This window comes from Corvus cornix, chromosome 5 (assembly GCF_000738735.6).
Source record: "Corvus cornix cornix isolate S_Up_H32 chromosome 5, ASM73873v5, whole genome shotgun sequence".
NCBI classification, from domain to species: Eukaryota; Metazoa; Chordata; class Aves; order Passeriformes; family Corvidae; genus Corvus; species Corvus cornix.
Genome location: NC_046335.1, coordinates 13762709 through 13784618, shown reverse-complemented (window position 1 = coordinate 13784618; position 21910 = coordinate 13762709). Strand labels below are relative to the sequence as shown.

Here is a 21910-nt window from a genome sequence, read left to right as displayed (position 1 = left end):
ATCCTTCTCTATCAGTCATATTGAATAACACAAAAGCACATGCTCTGAAATTCATGTCCTGGTTTGGTTTTTTTTCCCCTCCAAAGATTATTCAGATCTTTCTACATGTGGCTTACTCAATAAAAAGCACAGAAAATTCCTGCCCCCACTCTTCCTTCTTTAGGAGAAAGAGCGATTTCTGATGCAGGGCAAAAAAGCTTATTAAATGAAAAGTCTTTTTCATCATGAGTAAGAAACATGGAAATTCTAGACTAAGGCAGAAAGATTTCTTTCCCATGCTTGGTTCAGAAATGAACAAACCATGTCCCACAGAGGGCCAGTGCACACAGGACAGTGTATTTTCCCTTTTTTCCCCCCCCTTTAAAAGTGTGCTTTGTGGATATTACAGATTCTGCGAGTGTTGCTACTGTGCAGCTCCTTGCTGTAGCAGTAACCTATTCCAGCTGCTCTGCAGGTGTCATGGCACAGCAAGGATACAACTGTGCACACTGCTGGGATCAGAACTGCAGTGAGGGTGCCACAGTGTTCCTCATGATGGATTCACTTCCAAAGTTCGGTTCTTGCAAGGAAAAATGCAAACGTTCTTTTAAGCATTTTTTTTCTTTCAAAGAAACAAGGTCAGAACAATAACCCCCCCGGGAGAGGCCGACAGTGGTGAGAGTACCATGAACCTTTAAAACAGCAAATTTGAAGGGCAGGAGTGCTGCTTCTCACCCTGGGTGACCAAGCTTGGTGTGAAGTTGTGGTACTGCTGCATAAGTCACGTGTCAGGGTTTGTAACATCTCTGACATAGCCATGAAAACACATGGATTGAAAAAACACTGTGGGCATCTTGGTGGCACCTTTAAGGTGCAAAAGGCTCCAGCATTCATGGGGGCCTCTAATTGTCAGCTCCAACTGTGATTCTTCTCATGCACGGGGAGGAAGGGGAGGAAGTTCCTCCGGTTCTGCTTCAAAACAAAACATCTCACTTTTTCCTTCAAAAAAATTAGAAAAAGCTAAAGGAGTGCCAGAGCTAAATTCTAAGATCTAAAGGAAAAAACCTCTGGGGTTCTCTTTACCAGCAGGCTGCTGCAAGGCTATATGTACCTTTGGTCCAAGTCAGGCCTTCTGCTTTGGGATGCATCCCAGGGAAAGGTTTGCTTTCTTAAAATTCTTAGGTGAACCCTGTGTGCATGAAGTAGAGTGACAAGAAATAAGTTTTGCTTGTCAATTAAATATGCATAAGATTTTCTCTGGAGAAAAAAAATACATTTTTTTTTTAAACACATTATCAAAAAAACAAATGTAAGGCTTCAGCTAGGTTTAAAATGAGAAACGTGTAAAAAGGACCTGGAAAAATCCAATCCTGATGCCTATGTGAAGGAGAATCTGTAGTCTCCCAGGTCTCTCCACCCCTAACTATCTCCATAGGTAATTGTGGAATTCCTCATCACAGCCACACTGTTTTCCTGCTTTGGTAGAAAATCTTAAGGAATCACAGAGTTTGTTTTGACCTGCAGACTAAACACAGCCAAGCTTTCTAGAGAGCTGCTATTATCTCGTTAGATTTCCTCTTATCCTTGTGGTCATTTGTCAGTCTTTAAGCTCTCTGGTTTGTTTATAACAGAAATCCTGGCCTCAGCAAATATGCATTTGTAAGTTTGAGAATCTCTGTGTTTTAAAATAATATGACTGCTAAGTTGTAGGCACACAAGAACACATCAAGTTAAACTTCAAGTTAGATTTGGATCTATATCCAGGTTACTGACAGGAAAGTGCAGCAAAATAATAGGGACAAATGCCTTCAAATTGGCCAAACAATTTTGTGATTTTTTTTCTTTTTTTTTTAACTGCCAAAATTGGGCAGATCTCAGGCAAAATTTCTATGCATTGCACATTTTTGTTACTTCTGACTGAATCTGTGCATGCTCTGACTTCTAAAATACAAGGCCTCCAGTGCAAGACACAAAAATCAAGACAAATCTCAAACAGTTTCATCTAGGGCTCTTCCAATCTTGCCCACACAAGCTCCTACCTTCTTTGTGAGATTACTATTATGCCTGCTTCCTATTTTTTTCCCTTCAATATTTCTGTTTTCTCTCACACAGAATAGGAGAGAATAAGAGAATTAAGTGTCAAGAATTATCTCATTTTAATATATGGGATTTCTGTAATCGGAGCCTGCTGCCAGACTGCCATTCAGCATAGCCAAGTTCCTGTGTTTTATCACTAGCTTTATCAACAAGGCCTTTGCTAATTCTTCAGCGTCTACAAACACAGTCCTTGTTATTATTTTTCCTACTCAAATTCAGTCCAATAGCTCAGTTCCAGCATGAAATAGCACTGCTTTGGCAGTAGATTTCAAGGTTTCAGAGTCTTGTTGCCCTTTGCCAGTCTTGGCTTGCATTAACTCGTTCTGCCACCTTTTGACTCACCTTATTCTCCTTTTACGAATTTTACTTCACTGATTGAGTTCCTGCCTCACCTTTTGTGCCTTTTACTCTGGTGTGGAATAAAGGATGGATCTCCTATATGAATATTTCTTGTGCCAGGCCACCTTCCTCTGGTAATGGAATTGCCCCTTGCTGCGACTAAACAAGGGAATTATTTTCCACCCTCCTCTCCCTCACAAAGTCACTTCTAGCTCTTAATTCCACCTTCCTCTGCTTCTGTTGTGGATTTATCTTTCTTATGGTCTAATAATAATAATACTTACCTGCCTCTCACGGGTGTTGTGAAGATTAATTAGTTAATGAGCTCTAAAGATGAAAAGTGCTGCATCATTGCTAAATATTATTGTTCTTATCCTGTACAGATTGAACTCATCAATATCGGTATTTCAATTATAAATCTCACCCTACCATTTTTCAATTAGTTTGACTAGATCATGTTATCCATCACTCACTCTACCCTCTTGTTCCTCTGGCTTATTTCTACCTTCCTGCTTTTGAGAATAAACACATAAACACCATATATATTCCTGTAAATAAAGGATTCACTTTTTATTTTAGAATGCTTCCATCTTTTTTAATATTAAAATTTAGAGCCCACAGCAGTCACTGAGCAAGGCAGTAGTTCCTGCTCCTTTACCTGAAGTAAAATCTTCTTTAAAGTCTGTGGCATTAACTACTGCACACAGCAGAACCTCAGCAGAAATCACCTGACCACCTGGCCTCCAATACCTCTCTCCTGTTGGATCACCATCATGAACCATATTTTTTGCCTTCTTTTAGCAGTTATCTTTGAATCCATGAAACTTCCCTTTGCTTCTATGGATAGCAGTGGATTTGCTGAGTGAAACAAGAACTAGGAATTCCCCAGAACTTTTCAGCTCATGTAGAAACTTCCTGCAGTGCTGCTATCATGCAAGTCAGAAAGTACCATGCCTTGTTATTCCTTCCAACTGAATAGAAGATGTGCCTGACTGTACTCTTTGAGCAGAGTCTCCAGTCAGCCCCACTGCTTTTATTCTTGTTTATCTTTTCCCCTTTCAGCCATGGTTCTCATTCTGGTTTTGGATGCTTCTCAGTCTCATATTCTCTAAAATGTTCTGGGAACATATCTTGGGAATGTAGATTTTTCTGTGACTCTGTGTCACCTACTCCATCTTTTCATCTGTTCCTGTCTCTTAAGCTACACTCTCCTGTTGCAGAAAACATGATGGCTCTTGAATAAAAAATGATTCTTAATCCTAGCTCCTAGAAGTTCCCTGGGTACATGTAGTAGAACCCTTAAAGCGAGGCCTGCTGTGCCATAAGCATGACAGGGAGGCCAGCGATGCTCTGGTTTGGGCTCAGGGTTTCCCTTTGCTGTGGTGTGTAGTTTCTGGTGCAGCAAGCAAGGATTGCTTGGGAGCAACTCCAAGACTTTAATTTCTGTGATGAGGCGAGTCTGCAACTCCCTTGAAAAAGCAAAACTATCCCCCTTACCCTGAATACACATGTGGGAGGGGACAAAAACTTGTAACAGAGGCAAACTGCCTATTTACATCCCAGGCAAGTGCCCTCAGCCCCAGACTAGAGTCAGGCTCAGCTGCCCTCTCATGCTCTCCTCGGAGCTGTTCCACTTTGTACAAATAATTAAATAGTCATTGGGCCTGGGAGAGGGAGGCATCTACAACATCACTTGCAGGAAGGGAAGGACACGATTAACCCAAACTGCTGGCAAAAGAGCTTCAAACTCATCAAACTCTGCCAGATATCTTAACTCTCCCATCTCATGGCTAGACCTTGGGAAGCATAATCTTACTTTGGAGAGGCATTGTCAGATGAAGTAGAAATAATGCTGGCTGAGTTTAAACAACAACCATATTTGATATTTTCTGCTGATTGAGCTGTCCAGTTGACTGGAAAGGGCTGACAGCAGAGAGAGCCCTGGTCTGAGCAGAGCAGCTCCCAGGCCAGCTGGTGAGGGAATGGGTCTGCGCCAGGTAATTATTGCCTAGTGCAGAGGTCGAAAGCCTCAGAGAGGCTGATGTACTAATGAAACACAAATGGGACATCTGTGTTCAGGAGTTCAGCAAAGCACAGAAAACAGAGCTTTGCCAGGGATATCTGTACTACTGAAAGCAAACTCACTTTCCAGAGCTAAGGGAAACCCACTGAAGAGTGGAGGCATAAGAAAGCCTTTTGCATTGGACCTTTTTTTGTTTGCTCAACAGATCAAAGGTTTCTAATGATTGCTCTGGACACTACAACATTGCAGAGGGGAAGTGGAGGCACTGAATAGTGTGATGCCAGATCACATGTGGATATGAAGGAGGGATGAGAGGAGTAATAAAATAATAGTTGAGGTAAATGAAGTTACTGGGAGCCTTTGGTGACAGGAAAGAACATCAGGGTATTGTGTGTGTGTATGTTGTTTATTCTAACTGGCTGTAGTTACAGATACAAATGTCAGCATATGAATTCAGGGTCTGTCTTTTGAGGCTTGCATAGCCATGTCATTAGAGCTGAGTTTCAAAAGTTTCTCTTTTTAACACTGGGAAAAAGTGGATGTATTAGATAGTATGCACACACATATATCTTTTTAAAAGTATGAGAGTATTTTCTTCAAAATAACCACCAGAAGGCTCAGGGCAGTGGCATTACTGAAACAACACTGTCACGGTCATGTTTAAGTGGAGATTTAGGGCATGTATCGGTAAAAGGATTTTGACGTAAAGCCTGCACATCAAGAACAGCCTCTCAGACTGGCCAGGACTAATTTGAGGAGTTCCTTAGGGCCTCCCTTTCAACTTAATTGGGGATGTTTGTTGCCCATTCTGGAGGTGCAGAACAATTGAATGAAGCAGGAGAGACTGTGAGGTATGGAGCTGAAATGCACCTTTTTTGACTGAGAAGCAAAGTGTAATTAGGATATCCTTCATGTTTCTGCAAGCTCCACCAAAGCTGGGCATGGCGAAAGGAGGTGTGCTGAGGTCTGTGCAGGCACATCTGTAGCCTTGGTGCAGCCAAAGGCATGCAGAGACTTATCCTGCTACTCCCAGCAGTGCACAGACTGGGTGGGAAGCACCAGGGCCAAGGGCAGGTCTGTGCTGGACTCATGAAACTTGAGAGACAAAAAGCCCCAGGTGCTGCTCAGCTTTCAGGGAAAGGAACCAGCTGGGCATCAGAACTAGTCCCCATATGAGCAGCTGATCAGCAGGGAGGGACAGCCAGGCTTGTCCTTGCCCTTGCCCTTTGTTGTTCTGTTCCACTCTGTCAGCAGTACGAAGGCAAAAGCTTAGCTTAGCTGGAGCTGCTACACCTGGGTCTCTCCTAGCCACAGAGGGCCTTGCTGTGTCCCCTTCCCAAAGTTATTGAGGTGGTCTCAGAGCAGCAGGACTTGGAGTCCGGTGTCCTTCTCGGCAGAGAAAAACACAGTGTTTCAGATTTTTGAGAGAGGCTCAGTAAACCCTCAGGTTGTCCCTGTGAAGGTGAGTGCAGCACTTTACCAAAATTTCACTGCAGTGCCAGTGCTGGGTCTGATAGAAGATGACTCCTGGCTCGGAGGTGAGCGTGTGAATGCTGGCGCAGAAGTCCTGACTATGAAATATCATGAATGAACTTTGCTTAAAAGTGATCTCCAGAAATAACTAACATCTAGAGTAGGATAGGGGTTTCTTTTACACTTTCTGTGTTACTGGCTCTAACATTTTTATTTTGGCCATAAACTATTTGATGACTCATTTTAGAATTAATGCCTCCAAATATGAAGAATATATGCATATTTCTACCATTATATAAAGATGATAATCAACAATGGCAGGGTTAAAGCATTTGTGGCACAGGAAATCTGAGCTGGAACTGGTTGGTGCTGTGACAGCTCAAGTCGTGACCTGATCAAATCCCTGTGGCTAGACAAAAGGAGGCTCCCAGGGCAATATACACTGGCTTTGATGCTTAACAAGGGCACTCTTCCCATTCAGAAGCTTCTAATTCTTCCTCATGGCAGAAGGGACTCAGTGTCTGGTGTCTATGTGAGGCACAGCCAGGGTCTTTGGCACTGACAGCTTGTGGCATTACTTGTAAGAACAGGGACTTTTGCTGCATCCTCCTCTTGGCCACTGATTCAGGTAACCATGTTGAGCATATATAAAACACACTCCTGTTTTCCTACCTGCATGCAGTATTCCTTGAGTTCTGAGGCATGTTGCTGTATCATGTTGCTTCGCTTTGTTTGGACATTGATCTTCATTGGCACTAACGACTTCATTTCAGTGGTGGATGAATCACAAGTGTTTAAAACTGAACTTCAGTTTACTGAACATGGTTTGGCTAAAGACACAATTTTTATGTCATCTGTTATTGTAAGAAAATCTACCGACCTACACTTGAACAATGTAATGGGGCACATAACACAGCACTGTGTTGTTTTGCCACCACTTTTAAGCCCTGCTTGGATTCTTTTCCCACAATTTTCATATTAGTAGTTGTTATTCAAGACTTCAGCATATGATCACTTACACTTAGATCAGCTGCCCTAGCCTGCTTCTTGCACACTGTGAGTGCTGGCCACTACAGTGAGCTCTTGGCTACTACATTTGTGATTGTTTGCAGACAGGTCTGACTTGTTTGGAGAGGCAGCTGGGTAGCAATGAGTCAGCGGCTACCGGATATACTGGGATTATCCTAGTGAACACTGCATTAATTGCTAAACCTGAGGAAAAAAGCATGTGGGGAGGTGAAAACTCATTTTTGTTGAAGAGAAGCAGCAGCTTTTTGTTGCTTCTGGCTCTACAGTGAACTTGCAGGAGTAAATGCATGAAATATACTTGGCTATTGCTGTGATTAAATCTAGTTTGAACTACCTGTGTAGAAAAGCAGCAGTCTCTTTTTAGACTTGTCCTAGTTTTGGCAAAGCATGCCTGCCCTTTAAGATAGCAGGAAAGAGAAATTTAGGGGAGCCCTGAGTGATAAATCCCCAGGAAGAGGGAGGAGCAAGTGTGCAGCATTATGCAGTAGAGCTCTGGAACCAGACATCACTGGAAATAAAACCAAATTAATCTAGATAAACAAAATAGTCAGCATAGCTAGGAAAGAAGACCACATGGTCTTTTGTTTCCCTGCTTAATTAACAGAACAAAAGGTGGGAAGCTGGAAATGAACTGGGTTCACCTTCCTTAAAATATGTAGAAGTGCTATCCTGTAGCATGAGGAATGATACTGGATCATTTTGTTCATTCAGATAATGTTCCTCATGTCCTGCCTTCTCACTGATGAAGTTGGCTTCTGGTTACTCAGCTTTAAACCAAATTCCAGACCGAGCCAGTGCAGTCTGTGCCACCACACACACAAGCAGCTAGTGTCTAGGTATTAATTGCTCCCTCTTAAGATATCTGTGGCTTAGTGGACACAAATGAAAGGAGGGCAAGGTGTGCCCTGTAGTGAGGGACTGTGCTGGTCATTTGTCCAACACAGAGACTGGTTGGACACAGCCAGGTGAATTAGCCAGGTGGCACTGGGAGTATGGGGTCAGCTCCAAGAATAAAGCTACGGCAAACAGATGTATAGACCTGGGATGCATAGTGCAGCCCTGGAAAAGGTGATTGCAGCCAGCACACAGGTGTAATGAGAGACCTGCTGCTCAGAGATTGCTTGTGAGGTTTTTTCACACTGCTTTTGGCCATTACAAATGTGGGAATTTGAAGTCTGCTACTTACCAAGCACTGTGGAATGTATTGCCCTCTTAGCCAAGGTTTATGCTGCTAACTCTTCTCTCAGCTAAGTCTACATGTAGTGTGGAGACCAGTAGGCAGATGCTGAAATAGCAATTTTACCTGCCCTATCTGTTGCCCTTCTTCCTGTGTACTATATCTAGAATTGTCGTTTTCTTAACATTTTCTTTTTAACACTCTTTTTTCTTTATACCTGAAAAGAAAAGGAAACTTCCCATACAGCCCTTGGGAGTCAGAATTATCTTAATTCAGTTAGTCCAGATCTCAGTCCAAGTCCTTTTGTATTATTTTTTCAGAAGAAATGGTTAGCCTGAAAAATCTGGAGTACTGCACCATATCTCCAGCTGAGCGGCTTTGTTTAATCTACTCATTGACTCTATAATACACAAATTAGCTCATTTAATATGAGGAAATGTAGAGGAAGCTGGAATCATTTGTCCTAACAGCTTTGGGGGAGATTATCAAAAAGAAGTAGAACTGGAGCATAGAGAGAAGAGAATGAAAATCTGTCCAAGTTCTCCAGGCTATCACTGTCAGTGGAAATTACTGAAAATGGTAACCTGATAGGAGGTTTCCCTTTAGAAAAAAATGGGTGTGGAAGTGGTGTTCCTTCTTTGGACAAATTCTCTAAGTGCAGTTTCTGCTGTGCCAGAAAAATGAAGATATGTTCAAGATGAAAATTTATTGCCTGGACAGAAAAAGATGCCTCTAATACCGCATGAAAAGGGCAGTTTGGAAGAGTAAGAGGTCAGCTTGTGGGAGGGGATGACCTTCCACAGGCTTTCAGACAGCAGTTGCCCATGGGGTGAGGAGGATTGAGTCTATGCTTGTCCTGTCCTCATGACCCAACTCTTAAGTGTCCCTCTGTGCTGTTCCGCAGAAAATCCCAATCTGCATTCCTTAGAAATGAAGGAACGCAGCTGAGTTTTCAAAGCCATCAAAACCTACTTGTGCTCATGTCCTTAAAACCATTCTTGAAATAGCTTCTGGCTTGGCTTTGCAGTCAGTTTGTCAAAGGCTTCCCTTTGTTTTCATTGTTCTGTGTGGAAGCTCCATCCACACCTCAGAAGACAACATGCAGAGGACAACCATGTTTTAAGGTCAGATGTAAATTTTCAGAATGGTTTTCCAGTGGGCCTCTTCATTATCTCCACATGTCTATTGGATAAGTAATTGCCCAGCTGTCTCTGCAAAGAGGCAGATCCTCACTAGCAAGATGTGCTTGCCCTCCTTTGGTGACCATTTAGCTCCCCTGTGTTTGCTTCTCTGAGCTTCTTCAGTCTTCCACCACTCACTAGCTCCACAATCTGACTGGGGTCTGTGGTGCATGGTCTGAGCAGCACCAAATGAAACACTGTGCTGTTTTGGCTGGAGTAATTTTCTTCCCAGTGGCTGGTATAGGGCTGTGTTTTGGATTTGTGCTGGAGACAGTGTTGATACTAAAGAGATGTTCTTGTTATTGCTGAGCAGGGCTTACACAGAGCCAAGGCCTTTTCTGCTTTTCGTACTGCCGTGCTAGGGAGGAGACTGGGGGTGCATGGGAGACTGGTGGGATACACAGCCAGGACAGGTGACCCAAACTGACCAAAGGGATAGTCCAGACCATGTGGCATCATACTCAGTATATAAAATAGGGGAAAGAAGGAGGACGGGAGGGACATTTGGAGTGATGGTATTTGTTTTCACCATTACATGTGATGGGGCCCTGCTCTCCTGGAGGTGGCTGAACACCTGCCTAATTCCTTGGTTTGCTTTGACTGTGTGCACGGCTCTTGCTTTCCCTATTAAGTTGTCTTTATCTCAGGTCATGAGTTTTCTACCTTTTACCCTTCTGATTCTCTCCCCAGACCCACTGGTGAGGGAATGAGCGAGCAGCTGTGTGGGGCTTGGCTGCTGTCTGGGGTTAAACCACAACAAATAGCTGCATTTTTAACATCTTTGAGGGCATATGGACACCCCTACTTCCCACCCTTGCCTGCAGGACTGTGGTTCCTGCTCTTGAGGACATTCATCACTTGGGCAGGGACTGCCCCGTTCAGGCTCCATGAGACTTTGGGTACTTGTGCAATGAAAGAACAGGGCCAGTGGAAGTACCAAAAATGTTAACAACCACAGACCTTTTTTATATATGCCTTCAGATTTAGGCAGAATTGGATTATTCAAATTGTTCCATTAGCCTTGAGTCATCAAGGGAAAGGTCTCATTTTGGCACTGCAGATGGGAGATGCTGCACTCCTTTGAAACTCTGGCTGCAAATGTGGCTGTGGGAAGAGCAGGACTTCTGGTGCTCTGAAGAAACCTAAGCCTGAATTGTATGAATAGGACATGACTGCTGCTGGGAGAAAGTCTGATGTGGCATTGGGTGCTGAGAAGTAGAAAATGTAACTCAGAGCTGTACTTCAGCCATGGCTCAGAGCTGTGAAAACTGGTATCAAAGGACACTGTTGTGTCTGAGCTGTCTTTCACACGCTCATCACACTGGCACAAGTGATCACTTAATATGGAGCGCAGCGGAGAGGTGGGTGATACCACGTGAAGGCAGCCAGGGGCCAGGGTGAGTGCTGACAGAGATATTGAGAGTGCTGAGGATAAAGGGAACGCTGCCTGAGCTCAGTTTTTTGCTCTGAGCAGATAATAGTATACAGAAAAGGCAAAAAAATTATGCTCGAGTCTTCTAATAAATTTTGTACTTTTACTTAAAAGCAGAAAAACCAACCAACCAAACAAAAATCCCCAAATAGGCTTTTAATCTTCATAAGTACAGATGATCTGTACATTTCACAAAAAAGAGCTGTAGAAAACACACACACACCTTTTAACTAGTGAGCAATTTAAAGACTAATAGGATTCATCCATAATTACATAGTTAAGTAAAATTTATGTATGAAGGAATTAACTGATTTCCCTGAGGGCAATATAAACCATAGAGACAGTGCTCTCATTTAAAAGTACCATCTCAATGTTAAAATACTTTGTCATTCTTCTGTAGCGATGGTTAGGTGCTGTGAGAGCCACATGGAAGTTTATTTACTGATCCACAGACAACTGATAACAGATCTCTGCTTTGTTTGGAATAGAAAACTTGAACAGCTTGTCTGCACCTCTCCACTCGGACATTAAATCAACATGGCTCTATTAGTGGCCCTAGGATGCCAGCTGAGCCATCTCTAAGCCTGTCACCGTGATGTCTTCATCTGTAACCAGAGCAGACGTGAGCTCCTGGCAGCTTCGGGAGGTGACAACAAATCCAATTAGCTCCTCTCCATGGCGCCACAATACTACTGTGAAACGGCCTGACAGGGAGGGTGGCTGCAATACCCTGCACAGTGGGCCATATCCTTCGTATTTAAAAAAAAAATCTACCAGCACTTAATTGCTGGAGTGACTTTCCAGGCGGTTGCTGGAACCTTGTGCACAATCTGGTCAGAAATGTGAGCTGTCCTGGAGGGCTGGATCATGCACAGCTTGGGGAGGGCTTTGCAAAAGGATAAAATGCTCCAAGAGGATAACTGTGTGCCAGCACTCTCATCCCCCTTCCTCACAAGGAAATTTTGGAAAAATCATGAAAAGCCAACCCCTTTCTGCTCCAGTCCCATGTTGCATAGAAATGGGGACTTTTGGTGCCTGGAGGTGGTGTGTGCTCCATACTGTGTCTTTTGGCTATGGTGTAAGCCAAAAGATGGAAGCAAACTCCCCACTCCAGACTTTGTCTGCTGGAAGGAAAGTGGGGGCTGTTTGGAGGACGTAGGATTTGGAAGCAGACAATTTAGCAAAACTCCTTGATCATTGACTGGGAGGAGTTGGTAACACTGCTCAGAAGTTAAGGCTGGGCAGGCTGAACGTGGTTGTATTTAAACCCAGCTTCCTTCCTCCCAAACTAGTTAGCAAGTGCAAAGAAATATCTCACATGCTGATTAAAAGTTGCTGATGTCTCATGAGGCATAATACATGAAATAATTTAATTCTTTTAGGTTCTCACTAATGCAGTAGTTTTGCTTTTTCTGACCAATACTTCCATCTAAAAGTGCAAGGTGAAGTAGGCTGGGGAGAAATAGACACTGAATTTAGTGTTCCCTTGAGTGAAAAACTAAATCTAATTTCCTCTATTTTGTTCTCAAGGTCATAGAGGCGATGAGTAAAGCCTGTGCATCCCTGCTGCTGAAACATAGTGCTCTTGAGATGCAAGAATGCTACCCAGAGTTTGCGTTCTTCTGTTCTTCAGCCTCTTTCATGTAGGTAGATTCTGTCTGTTTCAATGCTGAAGGTTATTAGGAATCACTGTAACCATAAGCTCCTTTTGGAGAAATAACTCAAGGTAGTAACTAGCTTGGATTTCTCTTCTTCCAGTCAAGTGGTGAGCTTGCAGTTACATCAGGGTATCTGTGCTACCCACAGCCTAATGACTGTGGTCACTGGACTAAATCAGACATCTCTAACACCATTAATTCCATGTTCCAAGTTAGAGAGGATGTGCCTGTTTGCACGTCTTGAGTCTGCGTGGAAGTGTAATGTTAACTTACAGGTGACTGAACTTATGGGTGGGAAGCATCCAGCAAAGCAACAGTAACAGCATTTGCACATCTCTGCAAACTTCTTTGAATGGAGAATCTTAATTCTTTCAAGGAGAGAATGTTTTAAATCCAAGCAGGAGACAGCGTTCCCCCAGACCCTGGATCTGCCTTGTCTGTGCAGTTTCTGGTGATGGGGGGTTCAATGCAGAGAAAACCAACTCAAGACCTGCAGAAATAGTGTTGGGAGGAAGCGCAGTATTACTGTTTCCAGCAACTTAAATGCATACTTTTTATCTGATTCTTCTGGTGCTCAACTTCCATGCTTTAAAAGCGTAGTGAAATCTCTGAATATTTCAGCAAAAGTCATGATTTTTGAGGGTGGATTTCTCCAGGGAGAGCATATTGCAGCAGTGTTTGCCTCCCAGAGCCAAGCACACACTCCAGTCAATGGGTAGCAGTTGGCAAGCCACCTCTCCCTTGTCAAGAAGCCAGTTGTTCTGTTGTCTCCTGCCACATCCCTGAGGAATACCTGTGGGCACTGGCAGCCACACAGCTGAGAGAAAGGGAAAAAGGTGTAACTGGGATAAAACAAAGGATTTTTTTTTTAACAGAAGCAGCTTGTTGCAAATACACATTGTTAAATCAAATTCATTCCAGATGAATTGGGCACAATATCTAGGCATGTGGCTGGTTTACAGAGCAACCAAACACTCAGTGAGCTTTGGAACTAATGGACTGGTTTTGGAAAACGGTTAAGTGCTGCCAGGCCCAATTATTTTCAGCAACATCTTTCTGTTACCAAAATGTGTCAGTGTGGACTTTGGCCTGCTTGGTAAGAGATACATTGTGAGCTCACTGACCAGCACAATCCAGACTGCAGACCTTGAAACAGCATGGAGAACAGGATACTAGCTCTGGTCATCAGCACAAGGCTGTGTCTTAACCAGCAATTAGCAGTGGTAGTGGTTAAGGCTAAGTTTTATTTTAAGAAAATTCCACATATGCTGCGTGTAACTGCAGTAAGCAATTGAAGGAAAGCCTTGTGTTCTTCAGGATGGGACTACAAACAGGTGATGGGATTTAAGGTCTTACTTATCCCAGCTTCGGATGCACATGAACTTCCACTAATACAGCAAAGAGAAAATTTCATGGAGAAACAGTTCTGGAGATCTAGAGAAGGTTGTGAGTCCATAGAGCTGATTTGTTGGGGAAATATTCCCAGCACAGTTCACATCACAGGATGCTCAGATGGTCTTACTTGACCACAAACATCACAGTCAGGCCAGCTCTGCCAAGACAGTGGTGGCTGATGTAGATACTTTGCAGTGAGTCTGATTGATACAGTTTGTGAGTCAGCTGAGAATTTACACCATTGTTTTAAGGCAAGAATTTGTGTGGCTTTGATGGTGGCAGCTGAGTTTTGCTTTGCCAGTTTAGGGAGACTGAAAGGATGGCTATAAAGTGAAGCTTGATGATTGCTACTTCTGCACTGGGCACCACAGAAGCTTTTAATGAGCTTCTGTCCCCTACCCCTCTCAAAGTTACACACTCATAATGTGCTTACAAAAAACAGTACCCCAAGAATGATGACCTGATGCACAGCACGAAAGGAGAGCTTCCTGTGGCACCTTGGCAATGGGAAATAGAACATGCTTTTCTGTCTATTTTATAGTCTCCAAAAGTCCAGCTTTTATGAAGACTGGAAAAAAAAAAAAAAAAAAAAAAAAAGGCTAGGAATAAGGCTGAGTCTCACAAAGCATCTGGACACTGAAAATGAACACTGAGATTGCAGAGACTTGAAATAGAGAAACAAGAGAAAGTCCAGATATATTCTATCTGGGAAATCAGAGGGAAGAAGAGAAGATATTGGTAGAGTGACAGCAGAAAGATCTAAAGAGCAGGAAAGAAGTGGAGAAGTTATTTAAGTGGGCTGCAAACGGAGGTGATATCTCATTTGATAGCTGGAGGTGATAAAAGCGTGAGAAGGACAGGAAGGAGGAAGCATGAGACCATGAGCTTCTAAGGCAGGTGCATCAGAGAAGCACAAAGGTGCTTTTTTAAAAAAAAAAAAGATATTTATTTTATTATTGGATGGGACCCTGAGCAACCTGGTCTAGTGGAAGATGTCCTTGCCTATGGCAGTAAGATTGGAACTAGATGGTCTTTCAAGTCCCTTTCAACCCAAACCATTCTGTGATTCTGTGATTCTGCTTCCTGGAGTCTTTGCACCAGCAAATAGCATTGGCTATACAGAACCCTCTGACCTATGACTCTAGCAGACCAATACAAACTGAATGCACATACTAAAAACTCTAACTTTCAGCTGTTCTCTAGTTAACAGTAAATATTGGCTATAATTATGTTTCTTGAGAAATCTTTTAATTCGATAGAACTTGTATCAAAGCAAAACACATGGCTTCAGTTACTGAGAAATCTGGGAAAATTAGCTGCCTGGATTATCAGAGGAGCTGACAAATAATTCTTAAGACATCTTTAGAAGGAAATTTGAATAAGAAATTATGCCCTTTGAGGACTGAAGGTCGTCTCTCCTCTAGAGGTCTCTGAGCTACTGCTTTACAGGGATGTGACAGCAAAACTGTAGGTTTTTCTTGGAAAACCCTCATCAGCTCTCATCTATCCAAGACAATATTTACTCTGTCCTGAAGGAGGAGTTCCTAAATACAATCATATTCTTCTTCTTTGTGGGCTATGGCCAGCTGTGACTGGGACTTTCTTACTGAAATCACTGAGGCACACACTGTGGATGATGGCGTTTGCACAAGCAGTTGTAATTTCAAAGCTACTAATCAGAATAGTGTGTCTCTGAGCATTCCCAACCCATTTAAAGGTTGGAGAGGCATCTCACAAGAGCTGGCATTAGTCAAGCAGCTCCCTCCCCTCAGTAGACAGAGGGTCTGTTCTGACAGCCTCAGGGAGCCTACAGTGTAAATCAAACGGATTTTGTTGATTCATTTTCTTTGCATGAAGTTTCTAAATATGTCAGAGGTATCTGCCTCTGTTGGAAGCAGGGGGCGGTTTACACAGTTGTGTCACCAGACCTACATCCCGCTCTGTGATTTCCCCTCTTTAACTTGAAGAGAAGTCAACAGTTTTAGAAGCTATAGTTTTATAGTCTCCTGGGCTCCCTTGCAGCTTTGGCTCCTGGTAACAGTGGAATTCAAGCTTTTAAAAAAACCCGTTCTGAAATGGGAGTTTTGGAAAAGTATAGTGTTGTTATGGAGCAAATAGTTAGCAAAGATGGTGGCACATCCAAGACAATTTCCCCTTGGTTTTTGGCCAAACCCTCTGGTACTTATGTAGATGCCATCTGCATTTTTTCTCTATGGTATTCCAACTCCTCGTAGGCTTTAGGCTCTTTTAGGCAAAGAAACATAATTGCACAAAAATCATTACTTTAATCACAGCCCTAAGTTTCATTCAGGACAACAACTTCAAGGAATACTCATTTTTCCTGTTCTCTTCTTCCCAGGCTTGCTCCCATCTGCCTAAACATCACCTTCCCCTGGCTTGTAACATTGCTGCGCTGAGCACTGTGTGGCTCTAGTGCCCAGGAGTCCCATTCATATTGACTTAACTGCTTTAGGGGACCAGAACAATAACACTTGTTTTATCTGGTCAGGTAGCAAACAGAATGAGGAGAATATTGTCCAGTAATCCCTTTCCTAGCTGGACTCAATGATCTTGGGGGTCTTTTACAACCTTAATGGTTCTATGACTCTGTAAGTCTTGCTGAAACTAATGTTCAAGTGTCCCTTGTTCTGAAAATCATTTGCCTTGTTTGCAAGGTGATGGAGTTAGGATATTCATGTAAGATTATTTAAAATGCATGAGTGGAGCAATGGGCAGAATTTCATTTCCTCTTGAGCCCCTTGGCACAGATTTAGGTGGTTCGTTCTTTCTTCCTCCCTAGCCTCGGTTCAAAAAAACCTGATCCATGGCACAACTTCTTCAGAAGAGGGGGAAGTGCCCCTGCCTGGTGCCCAATTGCTCTGTTGTGTTTCCCAAAGGAATTTACTGATGAAACACGGTGCAAATATCCCTCCAAGAGGCCAGGTGCCATAAGGCACTGCAGTTCAGTGCTATGTGGTGATACCAGCTCCCAGTGCCCGAGCAAAAAGCATCACGTTCATGTTGCAGCATTTCATGCAAGGAAACAAGCCCTGTACCTTTTCCAGAGTAATGGGACCTTCTGCGTCTTCCAAAAACATGGGGTATTCACAGTGATTGCTGGGGGTGAGGTGCTTGTCTTGCCTTTACACGTTTCCAGGAAGAAGCTGAGTATCAAAACTCTGTTACTTGGGTTTGGAGAGCCTTTCTTCCCACTCTGGAGGCTTCATAGCTTCTGGCAGCTTTGGAAACAAGCTCAATCAGGATTCAGTCTCAGACCTCTCACCTGGGGCTATGCAACATTGCTTCCAGACCACTGAGCAATTTTGTAGGTGACTTCTAAACATGCAAAGAAAATTAAACGATTCCTTCGAATATCCTTAGCCAGAAGAATGGCTCAGAGGGTTATTGAATTTTTTTCTTTTTGAAAGCACAGTTCTTGTTTATTTAAATGCTGCATCAAAGCTGAGAGAAAAGGCCATTGTGCCTTTGATTGGATTGGAATTTTCTGCACCAGCATTGGCCAAAGGCGGTCCGTCCTCTCGCAGGCTCTTGCACATGACGCAATGGGGAATGGGGGAGGGGGAAAACCTGACAGACAAGCAGACAGATCAAACACAACACTTCAAAGAGAAGAAAAAATGCAAGAATGAAGCAATCCGGCACTACGGTCCCTCAATGCTGTGAAACAAAGCAGACAACCCTCTACACATGGCCATTCCTGCCATCCAGAGACTGAGGCTGTATACATGAGATCTTACCAAAAGCACTAGGGAGTGGTCTCCAGTGACTACATGACCAGTTATTGCACTATCCGTGCTCAGACACTCTGAGGGGCTAATTAGTGCTTTTAATATGTAAATCAGAGCCTGAACAGATTAAATCTAGGGAAAAAATAACCCAGCTGCTGAATATGTTGTTTTAATTATTGCTCTAAAGAAAATATGGACATGGCTGAAGATGATGACAGAGAAGAACCTCTAATACTGCCTTATAGAAGTAGTCCCTGAACACTGAAAACTAGTTGGAGAAGCTTGGTGCTGAGCTGGAGCAGAGGAAGAGCAGTAGGAGCACATCCAGGGCTAGCAGAGCCCTGCTGACTGCACGCTCTGTCACAACCTTGGGTCTACCAATCCAGCCAATGGAATTTTCAAAATACACCCAAAGACTCTGCTGGGATTTCAGCTTGCTGGGTGTTGTTGAAACATGGGGAAAGAGCTATTCCCTCTCTCCAAAGAGAGATTTAGGGGGAGGGGACAGAAGGATTAATACCACATGTTACACTGCAGAGATGAAAGTCTGTAATCTGTTCACCTCCAGATGTGCTTGCATCCTTCATGTTACAAGGGGACAGGTCTTGGAAAGGAATAAATATTTAATTTTCTCAGGCTGAGCTTGTCTGAATGCAGAGTAGAGAAGGAGAATTTAGCTAGGATGGCCAGGGAACAGAGATTAAGAAGAATGGAAGGAGAGAAGGGGCAGATTGGGTGATTACTCGTGTTTGATAGAAAAAGCTCTAAGCAGTAAAGAGCCATTAACTTTTGTTGAGCTGTGTCCACTGATACTGGAAGGAAATAACGTGCACAGCAAGTCTGGACTGCAATCCTCTCTGCCAAGAGTGAGTTGAGAGGAGGAAGTTTGCTTTCCAAGAAAAACTTTTCAGAAAGGAGGGCATCTGTATGCCTCAAAGGCCTCTTGCGTTATTCAAGTCAGAGCTGCCTTCCAACCTGCCTGAAGGAATTCAGAACAACTTTCCTCTGTGTCAGTTGCTAAGGCTCTTTTGCAGCCTCTAGTGAAGTGAACATTTTTCTATGGATCAATTTTTAGCTTCTGTCAGTATTGAAACTCTGAACTTTTTTCCAGAGAGCAAGGGAATAGCAGGTAATTATGTTTCCTTTGAACATACATGCCCTTTTATCTGTGCCCTTCTGCCTACTCGTCTGCCTGTCTCCTTATTTACCTGTGTATTGCAATTAAAGATTGGGAGTTGAGGGAGAGAAAAATTTCTTTTCCCATTCTTTTCTTCTCTTCCTCTTCATTTTGCTAGTGTCTGATACAGATGCATTGCTTGAAACAGATGGTTAAAAATGTCTTTTATTATTCTCTCAATATACATATAGAGATACATGCACACATATATCTCTATATATTTAGAATAAGATTGTACATAATCAGATCTGTTAAATCATATAATAGACAATCAAGTGCTCCTGATCAGCTATATAAACTAAGTTGACTGCTCTAGGTTGCCTGGAATATAGATATGCCTTTCTGATAATTTTTGTAATGTTAAGCAGAGCACAATTTACCCTTCTCTTAGTTCAGCCTTTCCTCCTGTTCTTTCTATCCTCTGCCCCCTTTATGCTGCACTGTGGATGCCCTAGAAGGCAAATGCGCATCTCCAAAACCATTTTTGCTTTAACCCATATAATGCAGTGATTGTGGGATGTGATTTTTTTCGGTGTCAACTCCTCTTTTGTAAATCAAAAATGTCTTCAGTGGAGCAAATCTACCCACACATCACCACACATTAACCTGTTCACTTAAATTCTTTAACTCCTTGAAGGGACAGAGAATTAAATGCAGGATGAGAATTTGTGAAATCTGTGTTTCCCATCCTGGATTTGTCACTTTTCTCCTCCATGACCTTTGATTAATCCTTTGAGTCAGGTTGGCACTGCACAGTGGCACATGGGGCTTGATCTCCAGGCATTCTCCTGTATCCACACTGTGAAGTGCAGCACCTTGCAAAGGTTCCAGCTCTATTAGCACTGTGCCACTGACAGCTAATTAGTTCAGGTGCTGGTGCCATTGAAGTGGGTCTTATGATCACTGAGTGACCAAGAGTCACAACTGGTGGAAGCACGTCTACAGAGTTAGTGTTGTCACTGTAAATATACCTTTGGTTTCTGTGTGATATCTGTGGCTAAAAAGCCAGTCACTTTTGTTGGTTTTAAGACCTGATGTCTTACTACACAGACACTTCCAGTTACTGTGAACAATTTTCCTCTTCTAGGAAAAAATAGTGATACTAGAAATTTCAATACTGTGTTACTCTGATAGTGTTGTTCCTCTCCTTTTAGCCCTGATAGAGAGCTCTTCATGTGTGCCCAGTACGTCCTAGAGAGACCAAAGACAACCTGACTATCCCAAGCAGCTTTTGCTCCAGGTGTCATACAGCTGACAAACTTAGTGACAAAGCACCAGTAAAGCCAGTGACATGAAACAAAGGAGACTCCTTGTTTCTTCAATGAGCTTGTCACATTTTTTTGCATTATAAACATTTACTTTGCTGTAAATACAGGTGCACCACTGTGGGAGGAGGACCACAGAATGGATATATCAGCCTTGAAAGAGGATTTTCTTTCTGAGGCAGAAAGAGTGAATGCCAAGGAATTTGTCTTGAGCCGAATGTTACCAAGGGAACTCAATGCCCATCTACGTGTTTCACCAGCACTGAAGCGTTATCCACAAAACCCATCCTTTCTCTGACGAGAGCTAGAAATACTGGTCAAAATGTCTCCTTGTGTGGGGCTGAACTTGTTGGGACTTTGGGGTGAGATCTGCCAGGCCATGAGGTTAAGATGTAACTTTTGGGAGATCACTCATTATAACTTCTCTGGCCAAAGCTGCAGCCTTGTAAATCACATCTCTTTGGTGCTGCTATTATTATAGTGATTGATTATCTCCACATGAGCCTACTTTGAACTTTGGATAGTGTGTTCCTTCCAGAAAAGTCAACATCTCTATTTGATCATGCTGTTTTTCTTCCTAGGTCTTGCAGACTAGGACAGTTCCTAATTTTTCTAACTATTAAGTAAGACAGATTCCCCATGAACTTGTTATGTTCCTGAAATGGCAGACCAGACCCGAATGCTGCAGAAGCATCCATTGCAGTTGATTTTTGTCAGGTTTCTCATGGACTCCAAGTGGAGAATTACTGACTAATTCTGCAGGATATTGTCCTGAGATTCACAATGCCATGAAAGAAATCTCAATTGTTTTTGTCAATTTTTTGCATTCTTGTAATTAATAAACAGATACAAGCTGCTGAAGCAGCCAGTCCTCTATCATTTACCTGTAGCTAAAAATAATTGCTAGAAATGATATTTTGCTGATATTTCAAATCCACAGATGCAAACGAATTAATTTGCACTAGACATTTTCCATTTTAGTGTCTGTACACACATGTATAAAATATAACCACATCCATATTTATAAGTATGAAAATGAATATGTTTTGTACCTAGAAATATTCCCACGTACCTTTTGACTTGTCATTGAGAAATACACACAGCACTCAGCAGTAAGTAGTAAAAGCAGCAGAGGTGATATCTTAGGGTTTGCTGTCCCCACAGATTCGTTATGTGGTGGAGAGAAGCCCTGACAGGGTGAATGTCCTTGAATGTGTGTCCTGAACCTGCAGCTCAAGGGTTTTGGCTATGCTGAAGGGTAATCCTCCTACATCTCCTGAACAAATTCCCGCCTGAGCACATGAGAATGATCCTATCCCAAATGACAGAGGTGACCCATACCTGTGACCAGGCTGAGGGATTGGATCAGCTGTTCAGTTCTCAGGATCTGATCCCATAAAAATAATTAAGCACATGCTTAACTTTAAGCATGTAAGTCCTACTGTCTCAAACTCATATTGTCCAGTGTCTGACCGAGCAGTCTGTGCATGCTTGTCCCCTCAGCTCTTTACAGTGTCCATCCTTTTCTCCTTTAGGGGAAAGGTCAGCTTCTCTGCTTGCCAGTCAGAATTATGCCCCAAATAATTAAGAGTAAAAAAGTGTAGTCTGCTGAAGCTTAAAGTATGACAAATAATACTATTATGAAAAAATTGTGTCTAAGCACTTGCTTTCTTACTCAAAATATTTTCTCTACTAAGCTAGTAATTTCATTATATATAAGCATAAATTTAATGAATGAGCAAATGCATTCAGCTGTCTGGGGCAGTGTGATGTGTATCTAAATGTTAGGGTAAATCTATGCACACACACTCACTGGTAACGTGTCTTTTCTCTTACACTGAGGGATGTATAATACTTCCTGGGAACTGTTTTTTTTTCCCCTGTATTACAAAACTATAAAAAGCGTTACTGTATCTCTAACTGAGAACTATGTCAT

The 21910-nt window shown here is 42.7% G+C and overlaps 1 long non-coding RNA gene across 1 annotated transcript in view; it reads right to left on the bottom strand.

Annotated features, from left to right (window-relative positions):
* Positions 1 to 21171, bottom strand: part of LOC109143722 — a 31797-nt gene extending 10626 nt beyond the window's left edge. The window contains exons 1-2 of the long non-coding RNA XR_002044054.3: positions 21047 to 21171; positions 1091 to 1168 (exon numbers count right to left, since the gene is read on the bottom strand). This is a non-coding gene — a long non-coding RNA (uncharacterized LOC109143722). The remainder of the gene's footprint in view (positions 1 to 1090; positions 1169 to 21046) is intronic.
* Between the last annotated feature and the right edge of the window lie 739 nt (positions 21172 to 21910).